Source organism: Lithobates pipiens, unplaced genomic scaffold, assembly GCF_037356315.1.
Source record: "Lithobates pipiens isolate NorthernLeopardFrog02 unplaced genomic scaffold, aLitPip1_a1.2 Scaffold_13, whole genome shotgun sequence".
In the NCBI taxonomy this organism is placed as follows: domain Eukaryota; kingdom Metazoa; phylum Chordata; class Amphibia; order Anura; family Ranidae; genus Lithobates; species Lithobates pipiens.
The window spans coordinates 312,063,448-312,079,205 of NW_027507718.1; positions in this window are offsets into that span (position 1 = coordinate 312,063,448).

A 15,758-nucleotide genomic window follows, 5' to 3' on the forward strand; every position below is an offset into this window, starting at 1 on the left:
TGTATTTACACAGAGACTAGTATTGTGGTAAATCTATTGATGTTTTTGAGATTACGAAACATTAGAGGGTTCCACTATTGTTGTTAAGTTATTGATTAGTAAGTAAGGATCTGGTATGGACAGGGGGGAGAACCCACGCATTTTTTTCTTCATTTTTTCTTTCAATACCTGGGTGCTGGCAATTGTACCCACAAGTAAATTTAAATGTGATTTAACTCCTTTTTTTTTCCTTAGAAATATAATTTTACTTTCAAAGTAATAGGATTTTTAAAACAGCTTACCTGTAAAATCCTTTTCTTTGATGTACATCAGGGGACACAGTGCCATAGTAATAACGATGTGGTTATATCGGACTATCAGGTGATAGACACTGGCACGCCCCCCCAAAAGGCGTGAACTTCCCCCATATAACCAGTTTTATAGCCAAGCAATCTAAGTGTATAAGAAGAAGAAGGGAGGGACATCTGTGTCCCCTGATGTACATCAAAGAAAGGGATTTTACAGGTAAGTTGTTTTAAAAATCCTATTTTCTTTTCTTACATCAGGGGACACAGCGCCATAGTAATAACTATGTGGGATGTCCCATAGCAATGGCAACTGAAGGGGGGGAGACAGAATCAAGGAAACAGGAGGCCAGAGGACTCATACTGCAGCCTGCAGTATATGCTGTGCCCAAAGGCAATCTCCTCATGACCTTTAATATCGATTTGAAAAAAATCGAATAAACCTCTGAACCAAAGACCAATGTTGTGGTCTTACAGATCTGAGCCATAGAGGCCTGATGATGCATCACGCAAGAGGCACTAATCGCCCTAGTGGAATGTGCTCTTAATATGTGAAGGAAGAATTTCTTCTTTAAGCTGAAGCTTAATCAATCACTTGACAAACCCATGTGGAAAATAGTGGATTTTGACGCTGCCTGTCCATATCTTGGACCCTCTGGCAGTACAAACAAAACCTGTGTTTTGCAAACCTGAGCGGTCGCCCTTAGATAGATTCTGATCGCTCTTACTACATCAAGAGACTGTAGTGCTTTCTCTTCCCTAGATTAAGGCTTCTGGGGAGAAAGAAGGAAGAATAATATCTTGGTTTAAATGAAAACCTGTTACCACTTTTGGTAAGAGTTAAGGAGTTAAGGATGAGGACATCAAATCATCTTGTCCCTATACATGATGAAATATGGCTCTTACAAGACAGAGCCGTTAGTTCCAAAATTCTTCTAGCAGAAGAAATGGCAAGCAAAAGATTATCTTTCTTGTCAAAGAACCAAGAGAATTTCTCGTAAGGTTCAGTAAACTGCCAGTAAACTTTTATTGGCCTTACTACCAAAAAGTACTGAATCCCAAGGTTCAGCTTAAAAGCATTCATAAGCAAAACCTTGTGTCTTGGATGACGAGGCCTGGGTATCATTCATTTAGTCCATTACCGAGACATCAGAATGGATCCGGTCAGGATGGCTGGCTCTCATCAAAGGATTATGCCCGTGGAGATCAGTACACACATCCTTACCCATGCCCAACACCTTAGACACGAAAAAACTGAGGACTCCAAGTAATGGGAGGGGTTATATGGGGGAAGTTCACGCCTTTAGGTGCGTGCCAGTGTCCAGCAACTGATAGTCTGATATAAACACATAGTTATTACTATGGTGCTGTGTCCCCTGATGTAAGAAAATACATTTTATTTTCAAAATATTTAGATACATTTAATAATTGTTTTAAAGGTTCATTAACACTAAATCCTGGATAATGACGAGTTAAAAATAAGCTATTAACAACTAGAAACATAATGAAAAGGCATATTCCATTCCTGCTAGGCTGACTTACTAGGCAAACCAGCCTGGGGAAGGACACCCAGGAAATAGAGGTATTCCTGACCCCTAGTGGGATCATACTGTGCCAAAGGAGTGAACCCTCCACCCCCCCCAATGATCCCACCCCCGGTCAGAAAGGACATTTTGACAGGAAAATCCAACCCAGCAGTAAGGAACTTAAGATAAACTTATCTATAACTATTACTATAATAAAATAAAATGGGAGATAACTATCTTCCAATGTCATTTCCAGGTATTCTCAAAACAGGTAAATAAAAGGACAGAAAAAGAGAAGGAGAGGAAAAGAGGGGAAAGAAAGGGGAAAGAAAGGGGATTTGGGTCTATCCTAATGCTGTGAAAGGGTGAGTGCTGGTGTGACACCATGAGAAATAGAAATACCTACATATTTAGCCCAAGGGTTCCAGATTCTTTCGAACTGTAGTGTCTTGTCGACTAAGATGCTGGACAATTTTTCCTGGGTCATTATCCAGGATACTTTTCTTCTGACCTCCGACATGAAGGGCCTAGGTTTCTTTCAAGCTTTCACTATTGTAAGGTTGACTCCTGTGAATATGAAGTAGATTCATTTTTATGTGTACTTGGGAATGAGAGGTATATGGGCATTTAGAAGAGCTACAGAAATGGACCTGAAGACCAGTCACCTTAAATATCATGTTAAAAATGGACGGATCCTAGGACATCCCCACCAGATATGAACCATCGTCCTCAATAGTTGACAACCTCTGAAATAAGTGGATATATGGTTGCAAGTTTAATGCCCATAAGCATATAATTGGAACGTATAGGCTGAAAGATAGGAAGTCTATGGGATTGTGAACAACTGTAGAACAGGCAAGGGGAATAAAAGAACAAATTAGGATAGAAACCCTAAGCCCTTGTACACACGGTCGGACATTCTGATGAACAATGTCCGATAGGACCGCGTTGTTGGATAATCCGACAGTGTGTGGGCTCCATTGGACTGTTCCCATCGGAGTATGCGACGGACCAAGTTTTCCAGCTGGGCTATAAAATTTTCCGACAACATGATCCGATCGGACTTTGTCCGATCATATGTAGAGAATTTCGATCGGACAAAGTGCCACGCATGCTCAGATCAAATTCATAGACCAAAGCTATTGGCTACTAGCCTGAACGTAGTCCCGTCCTAATGAAATAACATCATCACGTTAAGTACGATCGGATTTTCTGACAACTTTGTCCGACTGTGTGTATGCAACAGTTTCGGACAAATTCCGTTGCACAAAATCCTGACGGATTTGGTTGTCGGAATGTACAAGGGCTAAGAAGTGTCACAGATAGATCTGTGAGTGGACTGTAATGCCCTGTACATGTACATGATTGGACATTTCCGATGACAAAATCCGATTTTTTCCAACAGATTTTGGCCCAAACTTGTCTTGTATAGACATGGTCGCACAAAGTTGTTGGAAAATCTGATCGTTCAGAACGAGGTGACGTAACCCACGTATGACGGGACTACTATGGAGAGGCCAGAAGCCAATAGCTTTTGTCTTGTAATTAATTCTGAGCATGCATGTGCGATGGAATTGTATACACACGATCGGAATTTAAACGATCGGATTCTGTTGACGGAAAATTTTAGATCCAGATCTCAAACTTTGCGCGTTGGAAATTCCGATGGAAAAAGTCAGATGGAGCCCACACACGATCGGAATTTCCAACAACACAGTCCGATCACACATTTTCCGTCGGAAAGTCCGACCGTGTATACAGGGCATTAGTCTGATTAAGAAACAAAGAACAAGAGTGGGGCAAGTATCCTTGATCAGGTGGCTCCATTGTCTTAATTTTTTCCCCTTACCTTGTTCCAAAAGGGGGCTTGTGGGCTCGTAGGGTTAGGTCTTTTGGTTGGGCTGGAGCAGGCAGTAGCAGTATCCATTTTTGCTTCTTGGGAGATGAATTTGAGTTGTAGCAACAATCTCTCCCCTTCCTGGAGGTTGGAAAAGGAGTAGGATCTCCCTTTTGTCAGTAAACTTGACTGAAAATGGGAAGGCCCATCTGTTTTTTATTTCTTTCTGTGTGAGGATCAGTAAAAGTGGCTTCAGTGCCCTCCAGCGTTGAATAGCGGATGGGGATAGATGTGCGAAAAGCTGAATCGGGTGGCCATTGCAGATTATTTGAGGAGCAGATCTGGCCTGTTTCATGACCTCCTCTTTCACGGCATAAAAATGGGGCTTGACAATAATATCTCTGGGTTTTCCATCCTTTGTAGGAGGCCCTAGAGCTCTGTGGGCTCTATCCAGTTCTAGACGTTGCTGGGGGACATTAGGATTCATGGTTTTGACCATTTCCTGGACTGCTGATGGTATGTCCAAAACAGATTCAGGTAGCCCCCGATCCTAAGGTTATACATGCGGGACCTGTTTTCCAGGTCGTCGATTCTGGAAATAGTAAAATCTAGTTGTTCCTAGACAGTGTATAAGTGTTTCACATTTTGGTTCAATGCAGCCACTGTTTCTTCCAATTTATGTTCTATGGTGTCAATTCTTGTTCCTAAATTTTGAAAGTCGGCTTTCATGTCTCCAGTAATTTTAGCCACTGTGTGTGCTAGTCCTTTGAAATAGGTCCATCATTAGAAATGCCTACTCCCTGGAGAGAGCTCTGTGATGAGAAGCTTTCTGTTCATTCACAAACTGAAGCATAGTAAACATTTACTTATTAAGTAAAACATTTTACTATGCTTCAGCAATGAACGAAAACAGTGTGAGTGTGCTCACTGTATTCATTTAGAAAAGGAAGGGCCGGTAAATTACGCATTGACTGACTCCTTCCCTTGCTCTCCATCCTGAAACATCCCCCACAGCAGCTGGAGGGAGAGGAGGGAACACATCAGCTCTGCGGGGGGCACAACACAGGGGGAAGCCTGGGCATTAGGGAAACATGATACCGCACAGTGATTAGAGTGAGCCCAGGCACACCTGGCACACCCCCGTGCACACCTATGCTTTGCAGTATCATTGCATTCAGAATGTATCTGCTTCCAAAAAAATTGTACCCCACGAGAGTGTTACCAGTTACCCAAATAGCTTCTATACTTTCTTATCACACTACTCATGGGACTTCTCTCTGAGTTAGACTGGAAGCAGTGGAAATTGATCCCATTTTATCGATAGCTTGAAATCTTAATGAAAACACATAGACAATATGGGACACAGTCAAATACTCAGGCAAATTAGCCTCTCCAAACCTCCTTTTCACCACTATAATATATAATCTGGACTTCTCCCCAGACTTTAAGGAACCTTACATTCATTGTACCTGGTAAACACCTGGCAGTTTGCCCACACAAATGTTGCTACACTCTTTATGGAGGATTAATGAGGCTCTTTTAAAGGATCCTCTCACTAGGAAAGATGTTTCCAAGGAAATAGCTGCTTATTTTGCACTTAACAACACTCTGGAGATTAGTCCTACTACTTTCAGAATACAAGGAACTGTTAATCCTTGAGGAACACATGAATTCACTGCTATATCACAAGATTAAATGTAAACTGCTGAAGTATAAAAGGTATATCTATGAGTATATCAACAAACCAGAGACCCTAATTGTTAAGGCCTTAAGGGGAGTTTGTAATGAATTATTCCTTCGATATATCTATTCTTCTTCTGCTAGGAACAATACAACAACTAGAGAGATTGCAGAGACTTTCCCCAACTTCTACCACCAGTTGTAAAATGTACAAGATACTCAAGAGACCCAGTTCTCTGTGCAGCTTGCCTATATTGGGTCATATCTTAGGTCCTCTGGACTTCTGGTACTCCCCTAGGTGATGGCTGAGGCCCTGCACATGTACATAATAGTGGAAAATGGCAAGAATAAAATTAAAATACCTCATAATATTTAAGGGAGATCTGCGCCTTGACTACTGCAACTTGAGTGGTCTTGGGAAGGCCTTGAATGCATACATGATTACTCTGATTGTGGTTTTCTTGCTCTTCCACCTTGTACAGAATCAAGCAGGTCATGAGCTGGGTATTATATCTCTTGGAGGACAGAGATCATCTTGGAGTGATTATACAGACAACCCTCAGTCTCCTAAACTCTTTAAGAGAGGGGATTTTAGACATGACAGGCTGCTCAATGTGAAAAAACATCTTAAATATCCACTTTGGTGGGTAGAGATTTTACAAGAGTAGCTACTGATACTACAGATACAAGATCAGAATTTACTGACCTGTTGTATTGAGATGGTGATGCAAAGAGCTACGCCAAGAATGTGCATAAGATTGTTGTGGACTGGTGGTGCTGCATATGGCGTTTTTGCATTCCCTGAAAGACCAGGCTATCTCCAGTGCCCTTATCTGCAGCTAGGAACTGGATGATATTACGAAGGGTGTTTTATTGAAATAAATGATGTACTCTGATGTTCTTTTTTTCTCATGTTAGGATTCTTACTGATGCTTAAAACTTGATAGAGTAGTAGTGATTCAAGGGAGCAGGGTGTGTGGGAAGTGTGGAAGGAAGGTGCGTGATCAACCGCTTGCTTCAAAATCATACAGTTTATTCATGTATAATGGAATACATGCATAAAAATATACTACGTGACATAAAAGAAAGGTTACAAAATATACACTTAAAAGGTTAAAAGTAGGACATACCCATACAAGGGCAAGCACTTAAAATGAGGCTGATGCGTTTCGAGGATAACCTCTTCATCAGATCCTTAGGAACAGGAACAGAGTCTGTGTAAACCGGTAGACCAACATAAAACAATGTGGAAAGGAGTGGCTAGTTGGGAGATATATCATGTGATGAGTAGTTAGTTCTCATCTCTATACCAGTCCACATTGCAGCGCTCTAAATGAAATAGAGATCATCACATATATATGTATAATACAGAGCACATAGAAAGTGTATGCTACACAGTACAAACTGGAGACGTATAGTAGGAGTTTGGATTCAAATTGATATGATAATTAAAATTATACATATTTAAATTTTGAAATAATAAAAATGTATTAGCAAACATTATATCATAAAAACATTAAAAAGCCGTAATAGGTTGATGGTTTGTTACTAATGATATTGTTTAAAATGTTTGTTGTTAGACACATGTGAGAAGGAGTAATCTTACTCACACACACAAACACACCTATGCACAAAGATATATAGATTCATAAAAAGGATACACATGAAATTCTTAGAAGACAAGTAAATATATATAAAAATATATACCTTCCCAGAACACCCTTCTCAACTGCAGGGTGGAAAAACAACAGCTGATGGCAAAGATAGAGCATTTGAGTGTGAGCAGGATTAGCGTGCAATAAAACATATAATTGGAATCCAGAGTGCCGTGGTTTCTACCCCCACACCCACAGAAACTACGGCACTCTAGATTCCAATGACGAATGTAGGCTTCAGTTCTTTTTTACACACATAGCATACACTTTTTATGTGCTCTGTATTATACATATATATATATATATATATATATACTCATCACATGATATATTGCCCAACTAGTCACTCCTTTCCATGTTGTTTTATGTTAGTCTACTGGTTTACACAGACTGTTCCTAAGGTTATCCTCGAAACGCATCGGGCTCATTTTAAGTACTTGCCCTTGTATGGGCATGTCCTACTTTTAACCTTTTAAGTGTATATTTTGTAACTTATCTTTTACATCACGTAGTATATATATTTTTATGTATGTATTCCATTATACATGAATAAACTGTATCAGTTTGATGCAAGCGGTTGATCATGCGCCTTCCATCCACTCTTCCCACACAGTCTTCTTCAGACCACCCCTGGTCACTCTAGGCATCGGGACACGTACGATCATTTTCTCCAGTTCTATTGTTTTAAATAGCACTACCACTTCATAACCTCTAACCTCTCTAACCTCTCTCCCTCACCTCTGGTATTTCCCCAATGCTCTAAAATATGCATTGGTCACCCCCATACTTAAAAAGTAATCTTTGGGGGTGCGCATGCGCGAGCGCTCCGTAATGGCCGCTTAAGCCGGGAGCTCCGCATCACCCCTGCTCCACAATAGCCCGCGGCACCACAGCATCGGCCCGAACGGCTCCTTTCCACCCCGTTCGCTTCGGGGACGCCGGTGGGAACCCCCGCAGATGCCGGCGGCCAGACGTGATCTGGGACCGGATTTCAACAAAGCAAAACGGAGAGGGTGTACCAAGATGGCCGCCGTCCAGATTACCTCACAGCCTCACACAGCCACAGGGGACAAGCAAACAGAACACAGGCAAGTGTTAACCCCTGCAACTTTGTCATACTCACAAGTGGCCCAGGGTAGTCATCACTATCCCCAGACTCCGTCCCCAGCCTCCACAGAATCGCTGCTGAGCCGTCACATTGAAGATAATGCCCTGTCTCCATTAGGGCCCTTATCCCCGTGCCTCATGGCTACACCTCCCCCACCCAGGCCTGCACAGGACTCTGTCTCCCCGCAGGAAGACCTTTTTTATCAAACTATCAGCCCTCCTAGAAAGGGGCCTGGCGAACACCGCAGCACAGATCACTAATGACATGAGGTCTGATTTTGCCAACCTAGGTTCTAGAATGGAAGCGATTGAAAGTAAACTGGACATTACTGTCTCACGCACGAACCAAAATGCAGCGCACATTCAAACCCTTCAGGAGCAACTAGATATGGCCCTATCTAGGATCGACGACCTCGAAAATAGGTCCAAGCGATATAATATACGGATCCGGGGCCTTCCTGAATCCTTTTCGGATGTATCTACAGTAGTCCAGGAACTGTTTAAAGAATTGATCCCAAATATTCCCTCACATAGACTGGAACTGGACAGGGCCCACAGAGCCCTTGGACCCCTGAGAAAAGATGGCTCCCCCAGAGACATCATAGTGAAGCCACATTTTTATGCAGTAAAGGAAGAGGTCCTGAAGCAGTCGAGATTGAGGCAACAGGTCTCCTGCCACGGTCACCAGCTCCAAATCTTTGCTGACCTGTCCCCTTCAACCATTCAGAAGAGACGAGCCCTGAAACCGCTTCTCGTGGCCCTCTCTAGCCAGGAAATCAAATATCGCTGGGCTTTTCCCTTCGCAGTTAAATTTACCTACAAGGAACGCACCTACTCATTTTCCAGTCTGCAGGAAGGTAAAAAGCTTCTCCTCCACCTGAAGATTATCTCCCAGGAGGCTCCCATGGAAGTGTCGGCCAACGCAGCAGCTTCAGCCAAGCGTCCACAACCAACGAGCCCGGTCTCCCCCCTTTGGACATCCGGAAAGAGCAAGAAATCAAGGGATGGAAGACCCCCCTAACGAGCACTTCAGGAACCTCAAACTGGTTTCCTCCAAGCTTGGTATCTAATTCGGGATGGGTTTCCCTCTGTTGTTGTGAGCCTTAGGCTCCTACTACACCTTGTCCCCCTACAGGACCTTTTCTGGCTCCTCCGGAATAGGTTTCCCCCCCCCTTTTTTAATTTCCCTGTTTTTCATCTCTTTTTTCTCTCGACGGCCATGTCGGTTGATTTTTTCTCCCTTCACAGGGGAGGTGTGGAGGATCTGTTAACTACACACAATCGTTTTCTTCCTAGTTACTCCTTCATGGCTCCTCCACATTATTATCTACCCACCGAACGGTTTCTACCTTCGGGCAGGACTGAACTGGGACTGATACATTTGCTAGTTTTGCTTATTTTATCACAGGTTGTTCAGGTTTACTTTCTGTTTTATACGACCTCTCATATGTGGTGCCTTAAGCTTTTTTTGTTTGGTTTTATTAATTAAATTTTCAGTCAGGGGCAGGGGTGACCCCCTTGCGCCTCCATCCTTCCCGCGAAGACAAGTTCTTGTATTTGCGGGACGGACAGCCGGCCCTCAGTTAGGGTGCCGGCTCCTTTGGCCTTTTGGTCTATGGGGGGTAATTTCCCCCGAACTTTACTGTACTTATTTGTCGTTATCTTCTCATGTATGTTTATTTCTCTCTTTACTTTTCTCCCCTTCTTATTTTCTCTTCGGAGCCAGCCGCCAGGCCAAGCCGGGACCACGGAGCCAATTTTGCATTTGTCTACCTTCTCACCTCCAGCCAGTCCTCAGGGTGGGGGATCATCCTCGGGTAAGAGCAGCCTACTTACACATCTCACCATCCACAGGGTTCCATGACTGATTCAAGTAGTTCTTCAGGGGCTCTCCGTTTTGCCTCTCACAACACTCAGGGACTAAACTCCCCCAGAAAAAGGAAATTAGCCTTTGACCACTATCGCTCCCTCAAACTCGATATAGTTCTCCTACAAGAAACACACTTCCCAGTTCGGTGCAGCCCTAACTTCCTCCATCCACACTACCCTAATTTTTTCTTAGCGAATGCGGAGAACAAGACTAAAGGGGTAGCCATCCTCTTTTCCAAAACGAGCAAGTTTGAACACTCTTTTACGTATAGCGACCCCGGGGGTAGGTTCATACTGGTCAGGGGCTTGATTGAGGGAAACATATATTCCATAATATCGTATTACGCCCCTAATACCAGACAATTAAAAAATTTTCAAGACCTTCTCAAAACCTTACTCCACCTGACGGAGGGAAAGGTGATTTTCGGAGGAGATTCTAATGTTGCCTTTGATCAGGGCCTGGACAGATCCAAACCCCCTAGCTCTCAATTAACGCGCCCCACCAAAATCAGCTTATCCATTGCGAGGTTCCTTCACAGGCACAGCTTAGTTGACATATGGAGGGAATTGAACCCTACCAAGCGCGATTTCACACACTACTCTTCACCACACCAGTCCTACTCTAGGATAGACCATATATTGGTTCCTCCGGAGTTGATCCCACCCACCCGTAAGGCCTCCATTATCGATGTGCCCTGGTCAGATCATTTGATAGTTAGCATCTCCATGGACAATATCATTACAAAAAGGTCAGGGACACATTGGAGACTCAACTAATCTCTTCTAAATGATTCCCTGGTTACCAAAGAAATTGAGAGCTCCTTGAAGGAATATTTTAGCCTTAATGAGGTGGGGGGGATCTCTCCGGAGACCCTTTGGGCGGCCCATAAAGCTGTGGTTAGAGGTAAAATTATAGGTATAGCCTCGCGCAACAAGAAAGCAAGGCAGTTAGCCATACAGAACCTTGAAACTAAATTTAAAACCCTGAAGTCCCAGCATAAGAAACATCCCTCTCGGGACCTAGCCGAGCAGGTTGATGCGACCAGATTAGAACTAAACTTGGCCCTAACGGCTAGGACAGAGAAAGATATCCGTTGGAGCAGCGCAAGATTTTATCACCAGAAAGACAAAATAGGGTCCATGCTAGCGACCAAATTGACCCCTAAGTCTCGCTCTCACTACTTCCCTAAAATTAGGGTGGCAGGGCAAACGCTTTCAGCTAATCCTGACAAAATACTGAAGGCCTTCCAAGACTTCTATGCCAAACTTTACAGTTCAAACCATGCAAGAGACCGTCAAGCCTGCAACGCCCTCTTCCGAGACTTGCCCATGCCTAAACTGTCGGTTGACCATAGAGATGTAATGGAAGCGGAATTCTCGACTGAGGAGATAAGGGAGGTAGTGAAATCCCTCAAAACGGGTTCGGCTCCGGGGCCTGATGGTCTTTCTGCCATATATTATAAGACATTTGTGGACCCCTTAGCACCTTACATGGCAAAATTCTTCAACTTAATCACTAAAGGTGCCCCATTAGATCCTCAGCTGAATACCACATTCATTACGGTTATCCCAAAGCCGAATAAGAGCCCGGAAGATGTAGAAAATTATAGACCCATATCTCTAATAAATAATGATCTTAAGATACTTACAAAGATCCTGGCCAACCGGCTAGCATCCTTTATTGGAAGATATGTCCATAAGGACCAAGTGGGATTTATCCCTGGAAGGCAAGGGCCGGATCTAACTAGGAGGGCAGTAGACATCATCTCTGTTCTTCAATCTAACTGGATAGGGGGTCCCAAACAAGAGGGTATGCTGTTGTCCATTGACCTACACAAAGCTTTTGACTCCATCGAATGGTCATATATCTTTTCGCTCATGGAACATTGGGGATTTGGCAACAGATTTTTGGGCATCCTACATGCCCTCTACTCGAATCCGACCGCATCTGTTCGATTGTTGGGCCACTACTCCCAACCTCTCACCATAGCTAGAGGCACTAGGCAGGGGTGCCCTTTATCCCCCTTAATCTTTGCCCTAGCTATCGAGACTCTAGCCATTGCTATCCGCATGAATCCTGACATACAGGGGGTCTCGTGGGGTGCCCAATCTCATAAATGCGGTCTGTTCGCAGACGACCTACTGCTCTTCCTCACCTCACCACTCACCTCGTTGCCCGTCCTCTATAAAACCCTAAAGACCTTTTCAGTAGCCTCAGTCCTCAAGGTCAATTTTGCCAAATCTCATGCCCTCAATATTTCACTCCCGGGGTAGACAGTTAGTAGCCTGCAGAACAACTTTGAATTTGCATGGAGGGACACGTCCCTGGATTATCTAGGGATTAAACTCACTCCTAAAATAGAACAACTATACTCGGCCAACTTCCCTCCCACCTACAAGAAGTTAGAACTAGACTTACGAAATTGGGCAAAGCATGGTCTTTCATGGCTGGGCAGGGTTCATTCTCTTAAAATGACTCTCCTTCCCAGGCTTCTTTATCTATTCAGAGCAATGCCAATTGCCATCAGGACTGACCACCTTAAATCTTTTCAGAGGAAGGTAACTCAGTTAATATGGGGGAAGAAGGGTCACAGACTGCCCTGTAACACGCTTTTTAGGCTGCGAAAACAAGGTGGGATGGGAGTCCCGCGGCTGCTTTGGTATTACCAAGCGGCCAGACTTGCACAATTATCCACTATTTATTCCAGGCTTGAAAAACCGTAATGGTTGCATATAGAGCGACAGGCTGCCCCATTACATACCTTAGACTTCCTGCTCTGGGTCCCCGCCAAGGAGAGGCCCCCCATTCTCTCGCCCACCCTATCACAATCCCTCTCCCTTTGGGATAAGCTTAAAACAAACAAATCCTTAGTGTCAGACTCTCACCCGCTCGCTCATATTTTTAATAATCGGGACTTTCCTCCGGGAATGGATATTAAGTCATTCAAGTGGTGGTTGGATAAGGGGCTGTACCGAATTGGTCATTTCTTAACTCCCTCGGGCCCTATCTCCCTGCAGTTATGTAAAAAGAAGCTAGAACTCCCAAATACGGAACTATTTAGATTTTCTCAGATTCAACATTACCTCAATAGGATCTGGAGGGAGAAGCCGGGTCCTCCGCGCTTTTCTGATTATGAAGTATGGTGTGGTCAAGCCACAGATCAGAGAGGGGGGATTTTGGTTATTTACCAAACTCTTGCCCAGAATGGCAGTAAAACACCCTTCATGATAGCCTTCATTCAATGGAAACCGGAGTCCTGGTTCTCCTCCTACTCCAGAGCCTATAAGGGAATTAAGAATGTTTCTCTGATCGAAGCTAACATTAAAGTAATGACTAGATGGTATTTGACCCCGAATAAATTGGCCCGAATGTTTCCCTTGACCAACCCCTTATGCTTTAGAGGTTGTGACATGGTAGGAACGATGGCCCACACTTGGTGGGAATGCATCAAACTCAGGCCATTCTGGCGGAAGATGTTCAACCTGATCTACCAGGTAACAAAAACTCAGATTCCTAGAACCCCTTCAGTGGCCCTCCTGAATGGCCCCATCCCACAAACGGGCAAGTATACTAACATCTTGATCCACTTTATGCTGCTTGGAGCCAAGGTCACCATAGCCAAATCTTGGAAACAGCCCAGAGTTTCCCTACGGGCAGTCAAACATAAGATATCTTGGATTATGACCCAGGAGAAATTGACTAGCATTTTATTAGACTATAAAGACAAATTTGAATTAGTTTGGCAACCTTGGACCCAGCATGTGTGCATCTCCCTCATCACTGGCATATAACATAATCTGGATTATAGGGCGCTTAGGTCCTGGAGTTGGTTCTGTCGACTGGCTCTCTTCTCCTTCCCCTACCTTAGCTTTACCCCCTCTACTTGATGAACACCTCCTCCAGTCAAATATACTAGGCGATTCTTTTGTGTTATTCACCCACCGGGTGTTTATCAGATATTTCTAGCTTTCCTTAGTAGTCTTTTCTACTCTCTTCTGGGTCTCTTCACCCCACTGTTCCCCTGTCTTCGTCTTCTTTCAGTCTCTTAGCATTTTAGCCTCATGATAGATTCTGAAGATAACGGTATTTTTTTTTTCCTTTTTTTGACTGGTCTCAAGAGTCTATTGGCCTTTTCTCTGTAGGTCTCAATCAAGTTTCATAACATCACTGATCCCTCGGACCCTTCTGGCTTTATATTGGGTGCGGGGGGGCAGGGGGGCCTGGGATGGGCTTGCCTTGCACAGCAAGTTCCCATAAGGGGTGCTGGGCGGGCCCCCTAGGGCCTCTGGTCCTCCTAACCTTGGTGTTGCCAGGGACTATTATAGCCATACAGCATGTACTTTTAATGTTATGCTCCCTCTTTTCATTTATTTTGAGCTGGGGCCCCCTGGGGTCAAGGCCTTGTTTCATTGTTCATACTATTTGTCTCACTGAAGGTCGATCAGTCTTTGATGTCTATCTTGAGATATTGTTTGTACTTCTTACTTGATTGTATACTTTTGAAACTAATAAAAACTTTGAAAGAAAAAAAAAGTAATCTTTGGACCCTACCAGTCTTAACAACCTATGCCCTACCTCCTTGCTCCCCTTTTCCTCTAAACTCCTTGAATACCTTCTTGATCCCCTTCAATCTGGATTTTGCCCTCAACTCTCAACAGAAACTGTTTTTTTAAAACTCACAAATGACCTACTAACTGCAAAAACCAATGGACACTATTTTGTACTCCTACTTCTGGACCTTTCAGCTGCCTTTGACACAGTTGACCACCCCCTCCTTCTCAAAAAACTTTACTCCCTTGGTCTCTATGACTGTGGTCTTCAGTGGCTCTCATCCTATCTATCCCAACGCACCTCCGGTATCACTTACAATTCTACTTCCTCCACTCCTATTCCCTTCTCCATCTGGGTCTTCCAAGGTTCTGTTCTTGGACCTCTTTTATTTTCAATCGACACATCTTCCCTTGGTCAGCTGATAGCCTCTCATGGTTTTCAATATAATTTCTATGCTGACGACATGCAAATCTATCTCTCCACTTCTCAACTCACTCCATCAGTCTCCTCACGCATCACTTACTAATAGGCATATCTGTATGGATATCACGCCACTTCCTCAAACTCAACTTGTCCAAAACTGAGCTTATAATATTTCCTCCCCCACGTGCCTCTTCCCCTGACTTATCTGTCAAGAGCAATGGCACAACCATCCATCCATCCACACATGTCAGCGTGCTAGGCGTTATCATGGACTCTGAACTCTCCTTTCTGCCCCACATCCAATCACTTTCCAAAGCTTGCCGCCTCAACCTCCGCAACATCTCTAAACTATGTCCCTTTCTAACCAAAGAAACCACAAAGCTCCTGATTCACTCCCTGGTCATCTCTCTCCTTGACTACTGCAACTCCCTCCTCATTGGCTTACCTTTAAATAGACTATCCCCCTTCAGTCCATTGTGAATGCTGCTGCCAGACTCATCCACCTTACAAACCGCACAGTGTCTGCTATCCCTCTCTGCCAATCTCTCCATTGGCTGCCACTTGTCCAAAAAATTAAATTCAAAATGCCAACAATAAGTTACAAAGCCATCCACAACTCTGCCCCCAGCTACATCACTAGCCTAGTCTCAAAATACCAACCAAATCTCCCTCTTCGTTCCTCCCAAAACCTCCTGTTCTCTAGCTCCCTCATCAGCCCCTCCCATATACGCGCCTCCAGGACTTCTCCCGAGCCTCGCCCATCCTCTGGAATTCGCTACCCCAATCTGCCAGACTGTCTCCAAATGTATCCAGTTTTAGGCGATC